At 45.7% G+C, this 23,008-nt stretch overlaps 1 protein-coding gene across 6 annotated transcripts in view; it reads right to left on the reverse strand.

Moving 5' to 3' along the window:
• Positions 1 to 581: 581 nt before the first annotated feature.
• The window catches only part of TOMM20 (translocase of outer mitochondrial membrane 20), a 53,408-nt gene continuing 30,981 nt past the window's right edge, over positions 582 to 23,008 (reverse strand). The window contains exons 7-13 of one of the 6 annotated variants that reach the window (XM_042862278.1): positions 22,393 to 22,573; positions 17,222 to 21,086; positions 10,621 to 10,803; positions 10,145 to 10,309; positions 8,712 to 9,920; positions 6,093 to 6,178; positions 582 to 1,489 (exon numbers count right to left, since the gene is read on the reverse strand). The gene's annotated coding sequence lies outside the window, so the exon portion shown is untranslated. Of the gene's footprint in view, positions 6,179 to 8,711; positions 9,921 to 10,144; positions 10,310 to 10,620; positions 10,804 to 17,221; positions 21,087 to 22,392; positions 22,574 to 23,008 lie in introns of all 6 variants that reach the window. The other 5 variants (XM_042862280.1, XM_042862279.1, XM_042862277.1 and 2 more) reach the window with 5 other exon arrangements.

A 23,008-nucleotide genomic window follows, 5' to 3' on the forward strand; every position in this document is an offset into this window, starting at 1 on the left:
CATCATGACATCCACATGATAGCAGAGCACACCAGTGCTTATCAGCACATCACACTCTGCAGCCATTCTTGTCACAGTTACCACTGAGGTAAGGAAAGTCAGATGTTCAAGGCCAAGGAAGGACCTAGAGTGCCCTCATGGTTAGATACACTGACTTTTGCTCTAGCATGTGTGCAAACATGGGTGGCACAATGTCCACGTGTTGCAGTACTGCGTGAGTGCGGTGCTCTCCCCGCATCGCTGGCAAGAGGGCCCCGACTGCAGCAGCCTCAGACCTGTGGGAGCCTCCACATAGGAACCTCCAGATCCAGGGTGCCAGCTCTCGCTGTGCTTCTAATTGAATTGCTCATTTAGAGAAAAAAAAAAAAAAAGTGAATTGCATTCCTGCTATTTTAATTAGTTCCTCTTATTTTGCACTCCTTGCCAAAAGACTAAATTGAATTGATCAACAAATATCCCAGTGAAATAACAAAGACACCAAGCAGGATTTTAAACATCTCCACAAAAAAGAAAAAATGCCTTTTCCTAACATCCCCCAAACCTATTTAATAGCAAAATGCAAAGGAATAAAACAAGGGTGATTAAAACCAGAGATAGCAAGCAGCAAACATTTTATTGCTATATTTTCTTACTTCTTTTTAACAAGGATAAAAATTAACTTGTGCAACCTCGGCCAGGAAGTGAGTGGATCTTTGAACTCTGCCATCTGGCTGGTGGGATGTGTGTATACACCGCCCCGGGTTACAGGTTAATCCTGCCAGTTCTGGTTATTTGTGGAGGCAGCTGGCCTCTCGCAAGCTTTTTTAGTCGTTGTCACAGAGAAGATTGCAGCTGAGCAAAAGACGACAACAGTTCTGGCTAATCCAAAATCGTCCTCTTCATCACAAGAGAGGATGTTGCAACACACACTGGCGACCCAACCACACGCTGCGAGCGGTGCAGCCCAGCCTGCCGAGCTGCTGCTGGGAGCCAGGCTGGAGCATGCCCAGCAGCTGGGAGCCCCACGTGATGACATCCAGCTCCATCTGGTGCTGTGCTCTGGCCCCCCTGGGCACTTTTCCATCCAGCCTTGCAAGCAGCTGGATCAATTTACTCTAGCCTACAGTGTGCTGCGCAGGCACAGACTGAAATTATTACTCATGGAAATCCCCTCTGCTTCAGTGCTTTGAACGAGGCATCAGGTAGCTTTCAAGCTCCTGACAATTAGTAGCCTTTGGTTGAGGGAGAGCAGCGTAAACACGCTGGAAGCTATGGGTTTCAAAACAGCTTGCTTAGCTTCTAGTAAATTAAAGGGAGTGGGCGGTTGAGGCACACAGTAATATTATCCAGCAGAGTGTGGTCTTCATTGACGTCACCGGACATTTTTTTTCTCTCCTTGTCTCTGTCTGCCTGCAAGAGGCATGGGGAGGTTAGCTTGGTGACGGCAGCGTGGCTCACACCGCCTGGAGCTGCCGGCTCTTCATTAAGGCCGGGCGCAGATGCTGCCATACTGCAAATAGCAAGGCAAAAATACATGCAAGTCATTTCAGAGGAGGAAAAACTGCTGGAAACAGAAATCTTGCTATACGTACTTCTCTTCATGTTGCATGATTAACTGCTCTGACTAAGACAACGCTCTTCCTGTGGCCAAGCACACATCCTCCTCTCAGATTTTGCTTGAAATAGCATATTTGACCATGACCCCTCCCCTGCAGCTACTGTGCTCATCCCAGCGTAGGGCTGTGGTGTCTGTGACTGTGTTTTCTCAGTGTCACAGATCTCCTTATTTTCTCTGAGCCCCCACACTTCAGGCTGCATTCATTGTACGAAAGCTGCCAGCTTTGCACTGAAAGTATGCCAAGAAGTTCAGCAGAAAAAAAATTGTTACGCTTACAGCAAACTTTTGGAAACATGAACTGCGTGTGAGCATGTGCAGGAGTGCGCCTGCAATGTTTTCATGCACCGCTGTTTGTACACTGCATAAAAGCTGCCTGGACAGCAATAAAGGGATGCGCAACACTGGAGAAAAGTATTGCAAGTAAGAAAACCGACCCACCTTAGGCCCAGAGATACCACACTGCCTACAAAATGCAACAGTGCAGCACCTTCATTTTCTGTGCAAAAAAAACTTTGAAACATAAAGCCTACTCAGGCCAGAAGTTTTTCAGGTTCACAAAAGACAAAAGGGACTTTTTCACAACAAAAATGTGTACTAAAGTGGCTCTGCCAGATTCTGACTCAACACAGACACATGCATACTTTTCAAAGTGGAAGATTTTTCCAGTAATCTAACGGACTGAATGAGCTCATCATGACCCACTGAGCAAGTTTTCTTAGTATTCCTTTCAAGCAAGGGAATAGCTTTGGTGTTTGCACTCATTTGACTTTTCCTCTCTTCCCAAAACTTTGTTCCTCTCATAAACCACCCTTTCCATCAGGCTTCTTGTGCTAAAAGAGCCATTTTTTCCCCTGTGGGGCCACAGGACCTAAGTAAATATCGTTGGGCCATTAAGAACCAGCTGCATTAACGAAACAACAGTGCAGGCACCACTGCATTTCAGGATCTCCAGGACAAGCGAGGGAAAAGAGGACGTCTGAGGAAACCGAGATGTGTGGCCATTCCCCACAACCCCACAGAGATAGACAGTAGGACACCATGCAGAAGGAAATGTGTGCAAGTGGAAGAACAAGTCCTGTGATGAATAAATTATATGGTCTCTAACCTTGGCACCTTCTCCTCGTCCATTTCCCAGTCTACCAATTTCCTTGCGACCATCCATGCAGCTTGGCGGCACTCTACCTGCTCTTCTGAGGGGCTTTTTGTGCTGCTTTCTAAAACTATGAAACTGAAATTTGAGGGTACACAAATTGCTGCAAAGGTTGAGAGCAAGGTCTTGAATCAAGTCATGTTTGGGAGGGAAACTACAGTTCCCATGGGGCTACTGCCGTAGACCTGGCCTTGATACAAACTCCTTGTACTCCAAATTGCAGATTTCTTCAGATAAGCATTGCACAACACCACTCTGCTCTGCAGAGAGGCTGCTGATGTCCCCTTGAGTGCCTTGTCTTTCAGGATTCGTTCTCAGCCTGTATCAGTGCATTTTAGGAAAAAAACAACACAAGGGATTAAGAGCTGCCCATAATTAGAACTCTGCAAGGCAGTGCCTGCAGGTTAATGGATGCTTTATCTCCAAGCTGCACTTCTGAGCTGTAGCCACCAACCTATGCTCCCTTCTTTCTGCAAATGGAAAGTCCCTGCTGCTTTACACAATAGCAAAAGAAAGTTATCCTATGGATTTGTGGCACAGTTTAGTGGGCATGGTGGTGATGCGTTGATGATTGGACTAGATGCTCTTAAGGGGTTTTTCCAACTGTAATGATTCCATGACTTTGAAAGAAGAATATTTGTGAATAGGTAAATGCTAAGCAACGCCTTTGCTTAAAAGAAAGCATTCTCCCATGGTCAGACCTTACAGTACAACCCAGGCTGCAGCCTATTTTTCCTCCACTATCTCACTGAGGCCAATGGGAGAAGACCTAGTGCCCTGTCTCATGGCATCAGTGCCCTGGCCATGTATGTTCAGATCTCAGCTGCAGCCATAACGGTCCCAGGCATCATTTGCCCAACCCGGGAAGATGAGGTGGAAAGGAAATCCACAGGGGTTCTCCACTTCCCCTTTTCAGCCGTGTTTTGAAATATGGTCAAGTCCTGGCCATGCAGATCTGCAGAGCTATCTTCGGCCACCATGCCATGTGAAAGCAGAGCTCAAGCTCAGGTTTTGTGTTCCAAATAAGACTGAGAAAAATGTCCCAGCTTGTTCTGTTGAACTGAGGCTGCCAATGTACAGTGGTTTCATGACACAGGACCTGATGGCAGCTGCCAACTCATTTTGGGCTGGCCACTAAACAGCCTCTTATTACCATAAGTCTGAGCCCCCGCCTTGCAGAGTTGGGAACAAGACCATCGTGTGTAGCAGTGCTTGTCACCCCGGATAAACGTAAGTGGAAATGTTAAATGTTCCACAAGCCTGGCCCCTGGAAAGCATCCTTTGGGACTGCTTCTGGCAAACTCCAGTGAGGAGCATACAGCTATGGAGGGCTGCATATCTCAGTCTGTAACCAGACTCTTCTTTACAGAAATGCCTTGGATTCTTATGGCCCTTGCTCTCCCTCTTTGCAGAGCCTTCCAAGATGGTATTTCTGTGCCCAAATAAAGGTCAGGGTTCCTGCTCTGATAAATGAGGACTGGCTAGGGGCAGATTCAGCTGACAGTGTCATCTGATCCGCGCAGCTGTGCATAAACCCTGAACCAGTTCCCTTCTTATGTCCCTTTTGGGCCAGGCACGAAGCTTGGGGACATCTGTTAGTTCCTGAATTACAGCACGCGTGCAGTAACGGCCATGCCCCTGCTTGGAGAGCTCATGTTTGTTATTTTCCAGACTTTGCATCATCTACACACACACAGCTGGACCGCAGCTTCCGGTCACTGCATCTACCATATGCAGCTGCTGGAGTGAATGGAGGCACCGTGAGCGTATGGCTGCCCGACCCAAAAAATAAAAATAAAAGGAAGACATTTGCATTTCCTCTTTTCTTGTCTTGCTAAATCCTTCCCTTCAAGAAATTATGCAAAGCTCTGCTAAAGCAGTGTTATACCTGCCATGAGTGCAGCAGACACAGCTGCTGGGGAGGTCTCAGAGCCATCCCACATACTCAGGCATCTCCACACCATCCACGTTGCCTTGAAAATTCCACAGTGGTCCACGGGACAGAATGAAGCTTTGCTCCACCAGCCCAACACACAGCTTGCTTACCCAGAGGAATGCAGCCAGCAGTGCTTTGGTGCTTCTTATGCCCCACAGAAGCCTTCTAGGCCCTGCCACAGCCTCAATAGTCCTACCAGCTCTGCAGGATAGCAGTCTCAGCCCATTGCCCGCTGCATCCCCCCCACCCCATGCTCCTTGCACATCCCTGAGGGAACACACTGCCCAGCTCAGCAGCACTGAATCATCACCAGCCATGGCTGCCCACCCCAGCTGGAGACTGCAGGGCCAGGCCTTGTGCAGGCATGCTGCTGTGTACAGCCACCTTGATGTCACTGCCAGCTGAATCAAGCCCCTCTACAGTCCTCCCAAAACCCCCACGTTCCCAAATTTTGAAGAGCAGGAATATAAGCCTTGTAAATCAGCAAATCTGGCCCTGAACGCATCCAAAATTCATGATCAAATGCTTCAGAGTATTTAAGATCCAGGCAACATCATTCTCCAAAGGGCTCCTTCATTTAAGTCAGTGAAAAGGTAGAAACTTGTACTGCAGAACAACAGAGGCCTTGGAAATCTGTGTGAGGAAAGACAACACAAAATGGAGACACCAACAAACAGTCTCCTCAGGACAAGCAAGAATGAGAACAGCCTCCATTTTCTGTACTTAGTGCTTAAGATGACCCCCATCTGATCCACAGATGAAAACTCCACTGCCCATGATGTACCAACTCCAGGAGAAACAGCTGTGCCTTGGGATCATGCCCTGTGCCTGTCCACCAGCTCTCAGCCCTGAGGTACCCGCAGCACTGTGGCCGGAGACTGCAGGCCCGGTGTAGGCATGAGTCTGGCACACAGCACTGGGGCTGACGGCCTGATATCCATATCATCAGCATACAGTTACAGGTTTTCTTTGGGCTAACTGCAGCATGGCTCTGCAGACAGTCAGTGTGATCCTGTAGAGCACCTTCCATTTTGGTTTCTTGCACAATGCATCCAGCCTGTGCACTCTGAGACCACCCCATGACGTAACCCAAAGCAGAATATGTGGGAACAACAAGAAGGTTTGCTCTGTAGAGCATTCTCCAGCTGAACCAAGCTGGTAACAGCAGCACATCCACCTTATCCCTCTGACCTGGGCACACAAACGGAAGAGGAGAAGGGGCAAGTACAGGACAGAGTCACAGCACTACTGTTCACCATAATTAGTACAAGCAGCCCAAGAAGCTCCAGGCATCCTGATGTCCTGCAGAATAAGTGCCTGCTGCTCTCCCCACTGCTGCCAACCCATGTACTTCCCTCCACCACACAGTGCAGGAGGCACAAGTAAGAGCACAGAGGGCAGGGTCCAACCTCATCTCTCAGTCAGCCCATCCTCCTTGAGGAGACAGCAGCTGTGTGGACTGACATGCAGTCCAGGTAGCTCCAGCCAAGAACTGCTGATAGAAAGATAGGAAACTTTGTCATTGTAAAAGCAAGAGGTGATGGTCATACTACAGCAAGGGGCTTGTGATGTTATAACACAGTGGAAAGCATAGCAATGGAAGCATAGTAGTGAAGCCCTAACCTGCACCAAGCGAGAATATGCTCAAATGCAGCAGCTGTAGACACAGTAACATAGGAAAGAATCTACTTACCCTTTGAAGACCTCAGGAATGCAGGGACCCCCAGAAAAATACCATTTCCCCCCCCTGCCAACCTTTAAATGAGGTCTGGGAAGAGGTGGATCCTGGCTCCACTCCTTCTGGGTACTCAGATGTATTGCATGCACCTGAGCTCCCCTGGGTTGGTCCTGCCTTCCCACCAGGTGCTCAATCACTGATTCAGGCTATGACTTAGCATTTCTGTTACAGGACTCCAGAGTGGTTTCACCACCAGCATGTGAGGTATGGCCATATCTCTAATAGCAGGTATGACATAGCTTGGGCATCCCTCTCCAAGACCAGCACTCAACCCACTTCTGTGAGATAACATCTGTAGGGTTGAGATGCCTGTGGGTAAGAGAGCATAAGGGTTAGTTTTAAGAAGCCAGCAGTACCTAGTCTGAAGCATTACTGCAGGCATAGGAGCAGGTAACCCAGTGGTTAGACAACTGTCATAAGAATCGTTCTCAAGTAAGGCCCAGATGAAAACAAAAGTGTCAATTTACAAAATCCAAACCAAGCAGCAGTTGCAGAAATTTATGGGACTTGTCCATAAAGAACAGCAAAGATCCCAATGCCTCCACTGATCTGGCACTTTCAGCCTGTAGCTGACCAATGCACCAAAATCTGATGCTCTGACTTATGCAGTTCTCCAGCTGTGGGCCCATTCATGTTTCCTAAGTTGGGAGGGAGGGAGCATTTGGGATGACATGCTCACACTTTCTCTTCTAACCTAACACAGTCTTTGGGGTTTTTCTGTATTCCTGGCTCCTCTCCTCTTTCCATCTGGTGCTGTCTTGGGACAGCCCACACCGCCAGATACAAAAGGTTTCTCTTTTCCATTGTACTGCTGTCTGCCTGCTTAAGCCTGTGTGTGGTCAGTGCCCTCAGCAATGCTTCAACAGGGCAGCTGCAGTGAGAAATGTGTTGAGCTGAAGCAGGAGAGGAAACGGTGGTCAGGCAAGGGGCATAAATATTTAAGAAAATGCATCAAAGCTATGGAATGAGGATGAAAGGGATTAATGTTTGTTTTCAGAGATGTGCAAAACTCAACTAGCCATGTCTCTGGCTTTATGGGGAAGAACAGAGACAGGAAGATAAAAGCAAACACTTGTGACAGGGAAGGTGGTGCAAAACCAGGAAAGTGCCGAGCAGGAATGTTTTGAGTGCCACGAAAACAGCAGGGCCATGCCGAGCAGCCAGATGCCCAAGGAGTGTTATTTTTGGACAGCACAACTGACTTGGAGGGAAGTGTGACATTTACTGAGTCACCTCCACCACTTCCTGCAACACCTGGAGCTGACTCTAAAAGCTCTCATTTAGATACTGAGAACTCACTCACTGCTCAGGCTCAAAATAACACAGTTTACTTTCATTTTTTTTTCTGCAAAGCTCTGCTGAAACCACGACGTGTGATGCAACAGCCTCCGGTGCAGATCCCACCGCCGTGTGCTTTTCACTATGAAAAAGTGATTTAACAGTCATCAGTCATCTGTGGCTTCTCCAGGAGGTAATCAGTGACATCTTACTGCGTCCTCCCTGGATCCAGCAACCAACTGTAAGAATTTCTATTTCAAAGCAGCCTGAACTGTGCTGCATCTTGAGCCGGGATTGAGTTTTCTCCGTTTCCTCTGACTGCAGTGAGCTGCAGCCTCCTCCAACCCAAGCACATGCAGCATTGCTGCAGCACGGGCTGAAGCCATTTTGAAGGACAGCACTGAACCTCTCCACCTCAGTGAAGGGTCACTTATTTCTCCAGAGTCCTGCCTGCCCCTGCCAGAGCCTTCCAAATTTGAGCAACATCTTCAAAGAGAAAGAAATTAAAAGAAAAGCCAATTTGAGTTCATATATATATGGTTTCAGATTTAGTATATTCTTAGACATTTTCTTACACATATTCTTATACATCCAAAATTATATATCCATCTTATACATCCATGATAAATAGTGCCCTGGGCAACCTGATCTGATGCTTGCAGCAGTGGTTGGCAACCCTGCTGGTGACAAGGGATAGAGACTGGATGATCTTTGAGGTCCCTTTCAACCCTAGCCATTCTATGATTCTATGATTTCTTCTGCTTTTGAATATTCCCCTTGCTAGAGCTGTAAAACTCCAATGGATTCAGAGAGTATGAAACCACTGAGGCTTTAATCCTCCCACTCCTGTTTTGCTGTTTAGTCTATTAATGTGAAAAGGACAGATTGTGTCCTTTTCACATTAATACCACCTTGGTATTATAGAAATTGCACAACATTTCACATAAATCCAGAAACATTTTCAGTGCTTCTGTCAAAAGCCAAAGCTGAATAACAACCATTTTGGCCTTACAAAGGTGTAATCGTTCATTAAGAGCAGTTCTGGTCACAGAGAATTCGCCACTTAAGCCCAAGTGCCTTCATTGTCAGGGCAGCTATTGAAACAACTGCTTGTACAGGATATGACATGAATGTTTAGTCTGTGTGGAAAAAGAAGAAAAAAAAAAACAACATTGAATCCTAGCTTCCGGAAAACAGCCAAGAGCTTTTTTCACTGCGTAGAAATGTCAAAGGTGAGGAAAGACCAGGCTTCCTCTAAGCAGAATGTCTCCTCGTGCACCACCCACCTGTGGAGGCAATGCGTGCAGGACTCTGGCTGCAGAGCCAGACAAGCATCCTGCTAGCTTTCCTGCACCACCAGTGATGGATCTCACATGCCATTTCCAAGTTCACCTCTCCCTGACTTTGTCTGCCCTAGGTCCTGGATCCTGCCCATGGGGAGCTGCTTGGATGCTAAATTAAGGGCATTTTTTCATTCTTTGTTTTTGCAGTAGAGGGTTTGAGATCCACCTCCATTAAGCCAAGGTGTGAGAAGTTGGCCAGCCAACTGAGAGAAGTGTTCCAGTGGAAACTGGACAACAGGAATCCTTTCTCAGAAATGAGTGCTTAGGTTCTGAGGGCGCAAAATTTTACAGATAGTAAGTGAGGCTTGGCCATGGAAATGTGGAGAAAGGACAAAAACTACTCCTTTCGTATGAAATATGCAGTTATCTCATGGGCAATTCCACTTGAGAGTCAAGCAGGAATAAAGGCCTGGGACTGAAGAGAGCCACAGAACCATGCTGCTCAGCCAATGCATTCTGATCACAACCCCCAGGGACCTGCTGAGGAGTGGCTCTGCAGCACTCATTGCAGTGCAATGAGAGATGAGTACATACCGTGTGAAGAGCAAACCCACTGGTGTGGAGACTTCATAAAAGCTCCAGCTGCATGAAGGAGCTCTCTGCAGAATCTAAATTTGAGTGGAGACTTCAGTTGTTTTCAATCTTCTGCTTGTTTCTTTCATCTGGGATATTGACTAAAAGGTGCAGAGAAATGTAGCACGGACAATAGGTGGTCTATTTTTAAAAAATATCACTGCTGTGTGGAATCTCCAGGTATTTGGAGGTTTCAGACGGGTGCACCACTGGACATTCAGTGCTGAAAAATGAGGTTGGACAGAAGACAACAAAATGATCTTCTTTCCAGCTGGACTTACTTTACAGCCTGTCACTCTGCCACCCTAAATGAGAGAGAGAAAAAAACATTTGTGATGTGGACCTGAGTTGAGATTTTCTGATCGACACTTTTTTTTTTTTACTCTTGCTGCTGGTAAGCCTGGGAATTTTTTTCAGCGAGCCCTTGAAAACCCAGTTTGAGTTGTGAGGCTCAAGGTGAGAACTGTGAAGCATACTTGTGCTTCCTTTATTGTGGGCTTTGCTGGAAGAAGAGGCAAGCTGAACTTACACTGCAAGATGAGGTTGATCACTGGGGAGATGCAGAGGCAAGAAAGAAGAGAGTCTCTCAAGGAACCTGCAGTGGGGCTATGGGGACAAGTCTGGGTGCTCCAGATGGAAACCTCCCATGCTGGTAGGGAGCAGGATCCTGTGCACCACAGTGTTCTTCACAGAACTGCAAGAAATGATAATTTATAGTGAATCCTTCCTGATTAAAGAGCATAAAGCTCTGCAGTTAATCAAGCTGATTAAACGAATCAAACTTGTTAAGAATGGTTTTATCAAAACATTTACATTTCTGTAGAGCAGAGATTCATGTGTCTTTGCATTGCAAAGTACACAGGTTGCCATGAGAGGACTAGGAAGAGGACAGGGAACATTAACCATGTGAAACACCAAGCCTCCTCCGCTGCCTCTCCCAGCATTCATTTAAACAAAGGAACTCCCTAGGCCATTAATTTTGTTACCCTGCAGGGTATCCTTTACCTTCTGGAAACAGAGACCTCACTGTCCACAGCAGGAGGCCTTCCTGACTTGTGGGTACTTCATCTCCAGGCCAAAGTGCTGGAGGAGGTCCTGAGAGAGAAGAACCCTTTCCTGGCCCATGATGTCCCTCCATGGCATGCATCCAGGTGGAGCAGTGGCCTCTCCCCTCAGGTCTGAGACTGTCTAAAGAAAAAATAACAACACAAACTTTTTCATAGCTTCAGTCCCAGCAGAGATAGGTCCAGTTAAGGTCTTGGTTGCCTAACTTCTAAATTTAGCCACTCAAACCTCAGCTGTAACTCTAGAGATATATACTGCTGTGGAGCACCAAAACTACAGTTCCTCTGACACATTACATCCTTCAGAGCAGGAGCGGTGAGGTCCTATGTACCCACACTGCTCCAGGGTGCTCCACCAATGCATCTCCCATAAGCTACCTCTGATAGGGCTGAGCTGGCCATGCTGTGCACAGACAGACCAAGCCGTGAGGGCTGGCCACAGTCTGAGCAAGCATCCAGAGTTTTCTGATGGAGAGAGAAAGGCATCTCTCACACCTATTTTAGGATCAGGTGAATAATCTGTGGAGGTAGGTGGCTGCCTCCTGACTGGAGAGCAAGTCATGGCAAAGGGACTTGGGCTGAACACCTCACTTCTAGGCAGCAACAATACAGCAGTGCTCCCATACTCCCAGTGACACAGATACTGGTGGGCAACAAGCTGAGTCCAGGAGTTACAGCCACAGCAATATCCGGCACATTGAGGACTTGAACAGAGAGACCACAGGAGCCAGACTAAAGCAGCAACGGGAAAGTGCTTCCTTTTTCTCCTTAAGAGCATGTTCCAAGGGAAGATCTGCAGATTCAGCATCTTACAGCCAGTTCTGCTTAGGCAAAGACAAACTTGGCATGGGCACTCTATCTTCCTTGCCATATGCTCTATTCGTTCGAGAGTTGTTTTTCCTGCAGGGGAGGGTGGATTGGCAGGTATGGAAAGATATTCATTAAAATAACTTTGGCTGTTTCCTTGTGCTGGAAACAGTTTGATTTTTACCATCTCCAGTTTGATTTTTGATTCTCATGCTCAGAACAAGCCTGGAACAAAGACATTTCTCTGGGAGCATGACAGGTACTTTCAGGAGTGTCTGAAAGGCCACACTCCCCATGCAGCAGCTCATGGTGGCATATTTCTAAAGAGAGTGGTAGAAACCAAGAGCCTGATAATAAAAGTCACACACATTATGAAAGCAAACATATTGACATGCAGTGCAACAAGCTGGGCTTCCATAAAGTACCTTATCTGCTTCTGTGCAAACCACTTGCCTGGTTTTCAAACAACAGGTTTCTTGGAGAATGCGTGAACTAAATTACCTATTGCATTTTGCACCGCTTGTCAGATGAATTAGATCCTTTTCAGTGGAAGGACAGACATTCGACTATTTTAGGTTCAAGGATTCTGACCAATTTCTTCCCAAAAGTGGCTGGAGTTGAATAGCCAAAGAAAATGCATGCACTTAATGGGGCTTAAATACTGCAGGGAACTGCACAGAGATGGACAGAAGCCTGAGGGGCAGCAACAATCTCCAGGACCAGGACTTAATGCTCAGAGAAAGTGCCAGAGCTGCTGATAGCAGCCATTGTGAACGTACATGCACGTTCTGCTCTTTAAATGTACATGTTATTTTCAGTTAAAAAGAAGCTCGCATTCATTGTCAGATTTCTATGATTGTTCTGCACCAAATGGCTTCCAGGTCTCTCCATAGGCTTTAGCTCATTTTCATTCACCTCTGCAAACAAAGCTTTAAAGGGTTCAGATCTCAGAAAGAGAAAACTCAGCATGGCAGCCACAGGAAAACTGGGTGGATCAGATATTTCCTGCAGTTTCGAAGCAGCTCCCAGTCCCCTGCTTAGGGCAACACAACAGGAGCTGCCTCGAGACCCCGTGCCTCTGTCTTTCCCTGCCTGGGAGGCCAGGTCCTCCTGTCAGCCCGCTGTGTGCAACTCACCGCTGTGTTCAGTGCAGCTGTATGTGGGAAGGAATTGTTTCCCAGGATGATGGAATATGAACCTACAGAGCATTTCTTTTTACAAAAGGGTTCTTTTGGATTTAGTAATGATGAAGGGAAAAATGACTGAGCTGTATATTCTTGTTATGATTTTAGACTCATAAATGATCCTTCTGAGATGGGGGATTGAGAAGGAAAACAGCGTCCAAAAAGCTCCCACCTGGAACACGGGCAATGCAATGAAACATATTTGGAGAAATCTCTGAACAGAGAAAACAACTGAAGGCACTTGCATGCCAAAGAAGACATTGGCAAACTGGGCAGCATTCAGCAAAGAATAACAACAGAATCACTAAGTAATTAAATAACTAAATATTAACATTATAATATTTGTTATGATTTATAATATTTATTATAAATAATAAATAACTAAATAACTAAATATTACAGGTTGAGTAAATAAATCCCGTAGAGGGTGATAAAATCATTTGATGTTGTCACCTTGAAGGGGAGCGTCCCTGTCATGTAGCGAGCATCTGGGTGCCCTTAGGAGCAGAAGTGGGCTCCGTCCATGAGAGGGGCTTACCAGGGATCAGCGGTGGGTGGAAGAGGTCCTCCTTCAAGAAGGGCCACTATTCAGGGGCTGGTCTTCTGGAAGAAGATCCCAGCAATAGCTTAAGGCACATGTTTCAAATTCTTCCCTTTACTTTGCCCACAGATGCAAAGGAAAGAGAAATCCCACATTTCTCTTCATGCTTTACCGTGGCTTGCCAGTACCAATCAGCTACCCAAAGGCACAGAGGCAGGATGCTATGAGCACACGTACTCCTTCCTTCTGGATCCATCCACAGAGCCTAAGTTTGCCATTCTGCCACCTGAGCACTGCCTGCAGTGAGAGTTGCATAACGCCTCCATTAATGACTGCTTTCCCTTACTTAGAGCTCTGCCAAAGCTCAACTGCTCATGCTGAGAAACTCTGTGCTGGAAGTGTGCCTCAGGCAGGCTCTTTTGGTAATTTTAAGCTAAAATAATTCAACTGTCTCCCAGAATAAGATTAGCAAGATATATGTTAGCTTGTTCTGTTCAAATAGAGAGATTAAGTGCCTCAGTCTTCAGAGACCGGCACTGACACTTAGCCAGGCAACCGGAATCTGCCTTTGTGGCTGTCGGAAGCTTTCCCACCTGTGGCCAAGTTCAACCCATACTGCCATAGCACTAACATCTTCTTCTGACACTGTGGGCCAGCAAAACAAAATAGGAGGCACTATTTTCGGCATTCGATCCTGCAGCTAAAAGCAGCTCTATCACAATGGCTATGCAAACGGGAGCTGTGCTCAGATGGCAAGGGCAATTTTAAATCAAGTATTTCCTAACTACTGAGTGCCTGATCCCACAGACTTCCCATACTTTCAACCTGCTTTGGGTTTGTGTTATTTCCTCAATTTACAGGCAGCAAACTGAAATAAAGCTGCAGGAATGCCATGATGCGTCCCAGCAGCCATGGGACTCACTAGCAGCACTGGCTCTTGTTTTCCCATGTTAATTCCACAGTGCTTGAAAAGCAGATGAACTGAATGCTGACAAACCATCAGTCTCTGCTGAGGGAGCAGGCAGGAACGAGTTGCAGCCCTTGTCAGTGGGTTCCCCAAATATTTGCTGACAACAGAGAACTCCCACATGGCAGAAACCCCCAGGGCTGTTGCATCTCTTCTCAGCTGGAAGCATGGTATTCTGAGAGCATCTCCACCCTCTGCTCCAGCACTGCAGCATCCCTGTCAGTGTGGAAAAACAAATTCAAAGAGCTGCCGCTCCACACCTGCAGCATGAGGCTGCAGCACTTCTCCCAGCCTCTCGTCAGTGATTCAGCTGCCAGACCTGAACAAGTCTCCACTGAGCAGGTGCCTTCAGAGAATCCAGCCTCTGCCTCTCAGAAGTTTCTCTTGAGTGCCTAGGATCTGAGGCTGTTGTTTTTTTTTCCTAAGGTTTCTTAGCTCAACCTTTTTTTTCCCTGTGAAGAACAATCAAAGGCAAATTCCAGATATTTGCCAAATCTCAGGTCTCTGCTCCAAAGGCTGAAAGTGCTGGAATTTCTCAACTGATCAATTTTAGAACGTTTGAATATGAAGAAAAAAGATTGTTCCTCTCATCTCTTTCTTATAAGCAAGCACAAATATTTTTGCTGAAGCTTCCCAAACAGATTCAGCTGAGGACAGATACTCAGAGCAGAACATGTCAACTCAGCAGTAAGCTGTTGGGGTTCCCAGGGGCTGGAGGCAAAGAAACAATTGGTCTTAAAACAAGAAACAATGGGCCTTGAAAATAGAGACGCCACAGTCATCAGACACATGCAATTTAAACAGAACTTCTGTTGAGCCAGGAGCAGAAAGAGCAGCACAGGTGCAGTGGATATGCTCTATGCAAGGAGGCCATGTACATGGTTTCATGCAAAAACAAACAAACAAACAAATCAAGCCTCCTTACTCTTTTCTACTCTCTAACCCCTCTCTGCATTGCTCCTACCATTCTCTTTCCATTCTGTCCCTTCCCATCTCACACCCATTTCCCCTCCTTTGGAGCAGGATCATCACAGCCCCACATGCTGATGGCGGGTGTGCAAGGCAAGGGCTGCAGCAGTGCCTCCCCGAGCCCAGCCAGCAGCCTTGTGCCCCTTACTCCCCTTGAGAGGTTCACATGGTTTGGTAAGCAAGCTTCCTGCCTCCTGCCCAGTCAGCTCTCTATTCATAGGCAAACTGCACTCCTCTGTTTGGCTCCCAGAGAAGATTAAGTATAAAAAGCTCTGAAAGTCTTGCTGCTGAGCCAGCAGGAAACTCAAACTGCTCAGAGCATGGGAACCAATAGAACTGCAATGGCTAGCACAACAGGTATTGTTTGGGAGGAAATCCCTGCAGCAGGCACAGCTGCCTACACACACACACACACACACACATACATAACACATAGCACATATTGTTTATTTATGTATATGCACAGTAAGGGTATGGAAAAGGAGAAGGCTGGGGAAGGGCCAGTGGGTTGAATTGGGTTGATCAGCAATATTCAAGAAAGACTAAGAGAACTGCTCAGCCTAGACAAACAGCTGCTTTATTACCCAAATAACTGATCTGTTCACGTCTGCACCATATGGGACCTCATAGAATCGTAGGATCATTAAGGTTGGAAAAGACCACTAAGACCATCAAGTCCAACCTCTAACCCACCCCCACCATGCCCACTAACTATGTCCCTCAGTGCCACATCTCCATGTTTTTTGAACATCTCCAGGGATGGTGACTCCACCACCTCCCTGCGCAGCCAATACCTCACTGCTGTTCCGGAGAATGTATCCTAATATCCAACCTGAACCTCCTCTGATATGACTTGAGGCCATTCACTCTGGTTCTATTGCTTTTACCTGGGAGAAGAGGCCAACCTCTGTTTCGCTACAATTTCCCATCATGTAGTTGTAGAGAGCGATGAGGTTCCCTGAGCCTCCTCTTCTTCAGACTGAATGATACCAGTTCCCTCAACCACTCCCCTTAAGACTTGTGCTCCAGACCCATCACAGGTTTGTTGCCCTTCTCTGGACACACTCCAGGGCCTCAATGCCTTTTTTGTAATGAGAGGCCCCAAACGTACCTCAAAATAAGGTAATGGTAAGTTAATCTAATCAGGGATTTACTGCTTCCACTGCACCACACCAACTTCTAACACAGATAGAGTCTAACTGCAAATATGTTAAAGCTGGGACGGCAGGGGAGGGGAGGAACAGCTTGAATTAAAAGGCTTTTTTTTTTTTTTTTTTTTTTTTTACCAAAATGGGAATAAAAGCTATGGTAAAATAGCCCAGAAACCCCATGTTCAGCAAGAGTTATGATATTTAACAAGACTATGGAGATCTATAGAGCACTCTCTCTATAGATGCTAAGAAAATAAATGTGAGAGCAGCAAGTCACCCCATCCAGCTGAGTCATCCCTTGCAGTCATTTCAAGGAGCAACAGCTGTGAAATCCTCAGGTAAGTGTGTGACCTCAAATCTCATGACCATGTAAAGGTGGCCAGAAGAGCAATACACGCCTCAGAAAGTGAGAAAGCAAGTAGAGTGAAAGGGCCAAGCTTCACGTCAATATTAAAACATGTAAGTGATAGATTGCCAGGATGGGATTGATCTTTGTTTCCCAAATATTCCATACTGAATTGCATTATAAGCACTACCATCCAGAGTCCCAGCATTTATGCATGGCCACAGTTCTGAATTGACTTAAAGCTTTCTGCAACAGGATTTTATCACTTCACAGAAAAGGGACAGCTGTGAAAGTCAGATCCAGACTGAGATCCAGTGTCCTCAAGTGACTCCTTTTGAGAGAGTGAAGGATTGCCAGTCTGGGGTTGTGTCCTAGCCCCACCCCATTGTAGAACTAGGTGGAGGAGCATCCGTGCATCTGAGGTCATTCCTTGACTTCAGTTAGGCCATTTGGGGGTAGGAAAGCTCAAAGCAGTCTTATTTTGGATGAACACCAAAAAGCAGTCTGGGAACCTGGCCGAAATGAGCTGACTCTCCAAAGCGAGTAACACCAGTGGAAAATGTGGGTAAGAGCTTACCTCTGCTCTTTGTAGCTTTCCTGTAATAGGTTTTTCCTCTGTCGCATGGGAGCTCTGAGAGCAAGTCCATTTCCACTCCAAGGTGAGGGAATTAAAGTGCAGCACCACGCTCCTGCACAGCATTCAGGTCACATTGTGGTCTACACTTGGAGGTGCTGCCGGCACAGCGTATCAGTCACAGCCTCCCACATCTCTGCAGGATGAGCACGGAGCAGGCGGTGCCATCAGCAGCACCAGGGAGAAAGCCCTGCATGCTGGGCTTTGTTACCAGACCCCCTGTATGGGAACAGAACTGCAGAACAAGACAATACTTCTCATCTGAAGGAGAATATTTCTTCCTCCATTAATTATTTCCCATGCTATTCCTGGCGGTGACCTTCGCTGAAAAGGAAAAAAAAATCCCATTGCTTCTATATCTTTTATCCAACTTCCTATTCTAAAGCCTCTGGCTAGAATGAGTCACATTTATATCTGCTATCACATTACATTATGCAGTATCAATGCTGCTACCTGTCTTCTCTTCCTCACCACCCAGGCTTGTTGTCATTAGAACAGGCAACTTGCAGCTGCAGTTAAAGATTGCCTGCCTAGGTGGCAGTGCCCCTAATACCCTTATCTCAACTGTGGAAGCAATAATGTGAGAGACAGCTGGCCTCACACCTCAGCTTGAAGGGAAATCACCCTGGTTAGGTGTAGGGAAGTGTTTATCTGTGGCAGAGCAGATGCTGCCTCCTCTTTGGCTGCTCACAGTGACATCCCTGGTGTACACTACTAGCCCTTCAGCAGCCACTCACTCATTTTAAGATAGCCCACAGAGTTTTCCTTTAGCATCAACCAAACCTCCTCCCAGCAGTGTATGGGGGTGGTAAGAAGCTCCAGCAGAGAACTCTTCGAGAGACACCTCACATTTACAGCCCTCTGAGAGGACTTCCCATAGAAGAGTGAGCTGTAAATGTAGGGTGAGTTTAGGGACCTGGTTTAGAGGGCAATATTGGCAGTAGGTCGATGGTTGGACTAGATAACCTTAGAGGTCTTTTCCAACTTTAATAATTCTATGATTCTATGGTCCTAGGTCCCTCATTGCATTCATACTTTCTTTCTTCCTCTGCCATATAAATGATGGCTGAGACTCGCTGCTCACAAAGTATTATAGAATAACAGAATTACCACGGTTGGAAAAGACCACCAAGGTCATCTAGTCCAACCAGTATTTCCCAACCAAACCATGTTCCTTAGTACCACATTGACACATTCTTGAACACGTGCAGGGATGGTGACTCCATTACCTCCCTGGGCAGCCCATTCCAGCACCTCACCTTTCTTTTGGAGAAGAAATTTTTCCTAATATCCAACCTGAACCTCCAGCGATGCAACTTGAGGCTGTTCCCTCTAGTCCTATCATCTTCCATATGAAAGGGGCACTTGTAAGCAAACTGGATGCCAGACATATGTCATCTTTTTTCAAATGTGAATTTGGACAGTGGCAATTGTCAAAGCCTCCTGTCAGAAATGGGTGTTTCCTCCATCACTGAGAGACCTGTAGCAAACTGATGGGAAAAAAGCTAGTTGCTCGCAGGGCAGGAAAATCCATCCACTTCCAATGCTTGTTGCATCCCAGGTGGGTCTGTGCAGAGCAAACAAACTGCTTTTTTTAAATAAACAGCACCATGCACCATGGTGTGAAAGCAAGTAATTTAAGGCAAATTGCAAGAAGTGTGACAAAACAGCAGGAGGGAAGGCAAGATCTGAGGGTACTTTATAAAAGTATGCTTATTCTGCTGACATCCACAGAAGAGGTCATGGTCTGGAAAGAGCAAAATATTTTCAGCAGTCGTTGTTACTGCTAGTGCAGGTCTGCTTGTCTTTCTGTGACAGTGAGAACTAATCACTGTGCTTGAAGTTGTATTGTAGGATTTTAGCTTAAAAATCAAAACCAAAAGAAAATAGGGGAGCCACTTTGAATACATATATATTCAGGTCTCTAATTAATTAAACAAACTAATATGGCACATGAAAAAAAATAAAGAGTTTTTCTTTAAATTTAGTGCTGCTTTCATTGCACCTTTGGCAATAGGCACGGAATTTTTCCAGTAGCTTTTTTCTTATCTTGAATAATGGATGTGCACTACCTTCCCTTGCAAAACCATCTCTTGATATTTGTAAGCTTTGTTGATAGAGGAAAGGAAGCACTCAGGACCTTCTGAGCAAGATCTTACTCACAGGTACAAAGCTTTATTCACTGATGAAAGAATCCTCTCAGAAATGCTAATATCACTTAGACACAGTGGCCAAAATAAACATAATGGTTGGTACATTATTCTTCTTGGATCCTTTACAAAATTAAAGTTCTTCAGAATTAGTGTTGAAATAGCATTTTGCTGGAAAAGAATGAACACAAATTTCTGAATTAAAATCTACTGATGGTAATAGATGATGCACCAATCCCAAGAGAGGGCTTCCCTGTCAACTCAACCAAAGTGAGAGGAGGAGGGGTAGTGAAGAGATGGAGCATTTTGATAACTTGGATCATATCTGACTACTTGCATTCCCTTGGGAGATTTACTGCTACTTCTGAGAGCAGCAGCCAAAAGTATGCTTTGATGTATCTTTTATCTAAGGCTATCTAAATACCATCTTGATAAATTACATTTGTGCAGTTGAAGCACTGAACCAGAGAGAGAGCTTTTGTTCCTCTTTCTATCATAGGCTCTTGGTGTGTCCTTGGAGAAGCAACAGAGATTCACGTGCCACATGAGTCCCAGCTGACTGGAAGCTGGCAAATGTTGTCCCAGTTTTCAAGAAGGGTAAGCAAGAAGATGCTGGTAATTACAAGCCTGTCAGTCTCTCTTCAGTGCCTGGTAAAATTATGCAGAAGATTATTCTGGAATTTAGTGAAAAACACTTGAAAGGCAATGCAGCTGTTGATCATAACCAACTCAGGTTCCTGAGGAGAAAGTCCTCTTTAACAAACTTAATTTCCTTTTATGCCAAGGTGACCCACCTTGTTGATCAAGGGAAGCCAGCTGATGTAATCTTTTAGATTTCAACAATGATTTTAATACTCTTTTTCACCGTATCCCTCTTGACAAAATGTCCAGCATCCAGCTAGACATAATGCAACAGGTGTACATTTGGCTCATGGGTCGGGCTCAAAGTGTTACAGCAAATGGGGTTACATCAAGCTGGTGGCCAGTCATTAATAGGGTTCCACTGGGCTCCATTTTAGTCAGTTCTCTTCAGTGCTTTTATAAATGGTCTGGACACAGAACTCGAATCCATATTAAGTAGGCTTGCAGATGATACTAAATTAGAACAGAATCACGGAATCATACAATATCCTGAGTTGGAACAACCCCATAAGGATCATGGAGTCCAACTCTTGGCTCTACATAGGACTACCCAAAATGCAAACCATTTTTCTGAAAGCATCGTCCATATGCATCTTGAAGTCTGGAATGCACTGCTGTAGACTCCCCTGATTGCAGAGAGGTCTTGCAGAGAAATTTCAGCAAATTAAAGGGCTGGATAATCATCAACCATGTGAAGTTCAAGAAGAATATTAAGAAGAGGTTCTTCACCAGTGCGTGGTCAGGCACTGGAACAGGCTCTCCACAGCAGTGATCATGGCCCCAGTCCTTTGGAGTTCATTAACTATTTTGACAATGCTCTCAGACACAGAGTTTGATTTTGGATGGTCCTGTGTGGAGCCAGGGCTTGGACTCAAAGTCCTTTCCAGGTTGGAATATTCCAGAATTCACCTGGGCCCCTGTCAGCCAAGTAGAGGAGAGATCACTTGCCTGCAGAGCAGCAGAGAAGGAAGCTCTGTGCGTCATGAAATGGACAGGGCCCGCAACGCTGAGTCCTCCTGAAACCAATGAAAACAAATTGATGCTAGTCAGATGTAAGTTGCCCTAAAATTAATAATATGATTGACTAGGAAACAAATTCCTTAGTTCTAAAAGTTACCAGCAACAATCATCTCTTCTGACCCTATTGCTTCCATAAATAAAGGACCATTTGGAAGGTCACTGGCTATAAGGTAAAGCAAGTGACTTTGCTTTGCATGCAGGGGAATATGACTTAAATTAGGCCAATTGAGTTTATGCTGAAGAGGATTACAGTTTCTCATGTGCTCCTTAGCATAGCCCAACCATGCAAGGTCACTTCTCTGGCTAAAACTCCAGAAGGACATTCAACCTTGCCCATGGGCATTTCCCCAGTGATGAGAAAATAGATGGAAACAGAGTTGCCAGAAGAAACTGTCGAGAGCAACAACAAGATTCCTGCAAATAAAAGAACTTCCTCAGATCAAAGAGGACAAGTATTTTTTGCTCCTCACCCTCCTCCACCCCCAGGTAATGGAGAGCTGCTGGATTCAGCTGGAGGAGAAGGGGGGGATGAAGGAGTAAGAAGCAATATTTTTGGTAAGGGAATGCGTACAGTAAATAACAGCTGCAAACACTCCCCAGGGTATTGAAGACATTATAAATTGGGGGTTTTCTTCCCCAGGTCAGACCTCCATGGGAAGCAACTTTTATCCTGTATAAAGGAGAGCTCTACAATAAGCTCGTTAAGCTTGGAAAGTGCTCTGGGAGCCCCTGGGATGAAAGGCGCTCTAGGAATGAAAGCTGATATTTATGATTATTGTTTGAAAGGAACAGAGAGAAACACTGATGTAAAATATGAATGGCTGCTGGTGCCAAAAGATCCATTGTTGACTTGGTGCCAAGGAAGATATTCCCAGCTCTCAAACCTGGATGACAAGGATTTAGAAGGTGCAAGAATTGGAAGTGACTCCTGTAAATAACAGCAAACAGCAAATGTAGGGCAAATAGGTGTCTTGTGAGTTTCTCTTTTCTTCACCATAAAGTGTAGGCCATATGATCTCTCTCACCCCAACTCTGCCAGCCAAAACAAGCACCCATTAACTACAGTACTGCTGGTCTGCCCTCCTTTTAAAGGAAGAACTTTTAAAAGGAGAGGAGGGGAGAGGCATATCCTTCCTAAGTGATCAAATGTAATGGATTGGCCTGAGTAGATTCATATCTAATCTCACACAACCTTCTAAAAAGCAGAATCAACCCCAGGCTATTGTAAATTAAACTTCCCTATTTCAGAAAGCTATGAGGGAAGACAAGCAGGCTAACAGGCTATGCTCCTGCAGACACTACCTGTATGCTCTCAGCTTGCATAAATCTCTTCTGTTGATTTTACACCGGGCATCTGGACCCCTGATGCGGCACTCTGCAGCTCCCAGAGAGGATGTTTTTCCATCCAGAATTGGTACTGAGAAATCTTCACCTCAGTCTGTCAATCTTCCACTTTTTCCCCAAGAAAAACTAGAAGAAAATCCTTAGAGAGAAAAAATTATTCAGTTCTTCAAAAACAAGCTCAAAAGTGACTCTAGTGCTGAAGAAACCTTTACAGCAAAAACCCACAGGATCTCAAGACGTGGTGTTTTTCTTTTTTTTAATATAGCAAAAGAAGAACACAGCATGTGCCAGAGGCTGAAAGCTAATGCCATACACATTTAAATTAGATATTAGGTGCAATTATTTTTTTCTTAACAAGTGAGTGTGATTAACCATGGCAATGAATTATCATAAAGAGCTCCGATTCTCCAGCTCTCAGGCTCCAAATGAAGACAGGAAGCCTTTCAGAGGCATTCTTTGAGCCGACAGAGGTAGCTGAGCTAGAAGAGGCATATGGCACTAGGGACAGGGAGCCCATGGGTTAGCACTCTACCCAGGCTAGCAACTCAGTGCATCCCTTTGGCCTTCCAACCTA

This window comes from Lagopus leucura, unplaced genomic scaffold (assembly GCF_019238085.1).
Source record: "Lagopus leucura isolate 7727_CA_CO unplaced genomic scaffold, USGS_WTPT01 Super-Scaffold_73, whole genome shotgun sequence".
Classification (NCBI taxonomy): Eukaryota; Metazoa; Chordata; class Aves; order Galliformes; family Phasianidae; genus Lagopus; species Lagopus leucura.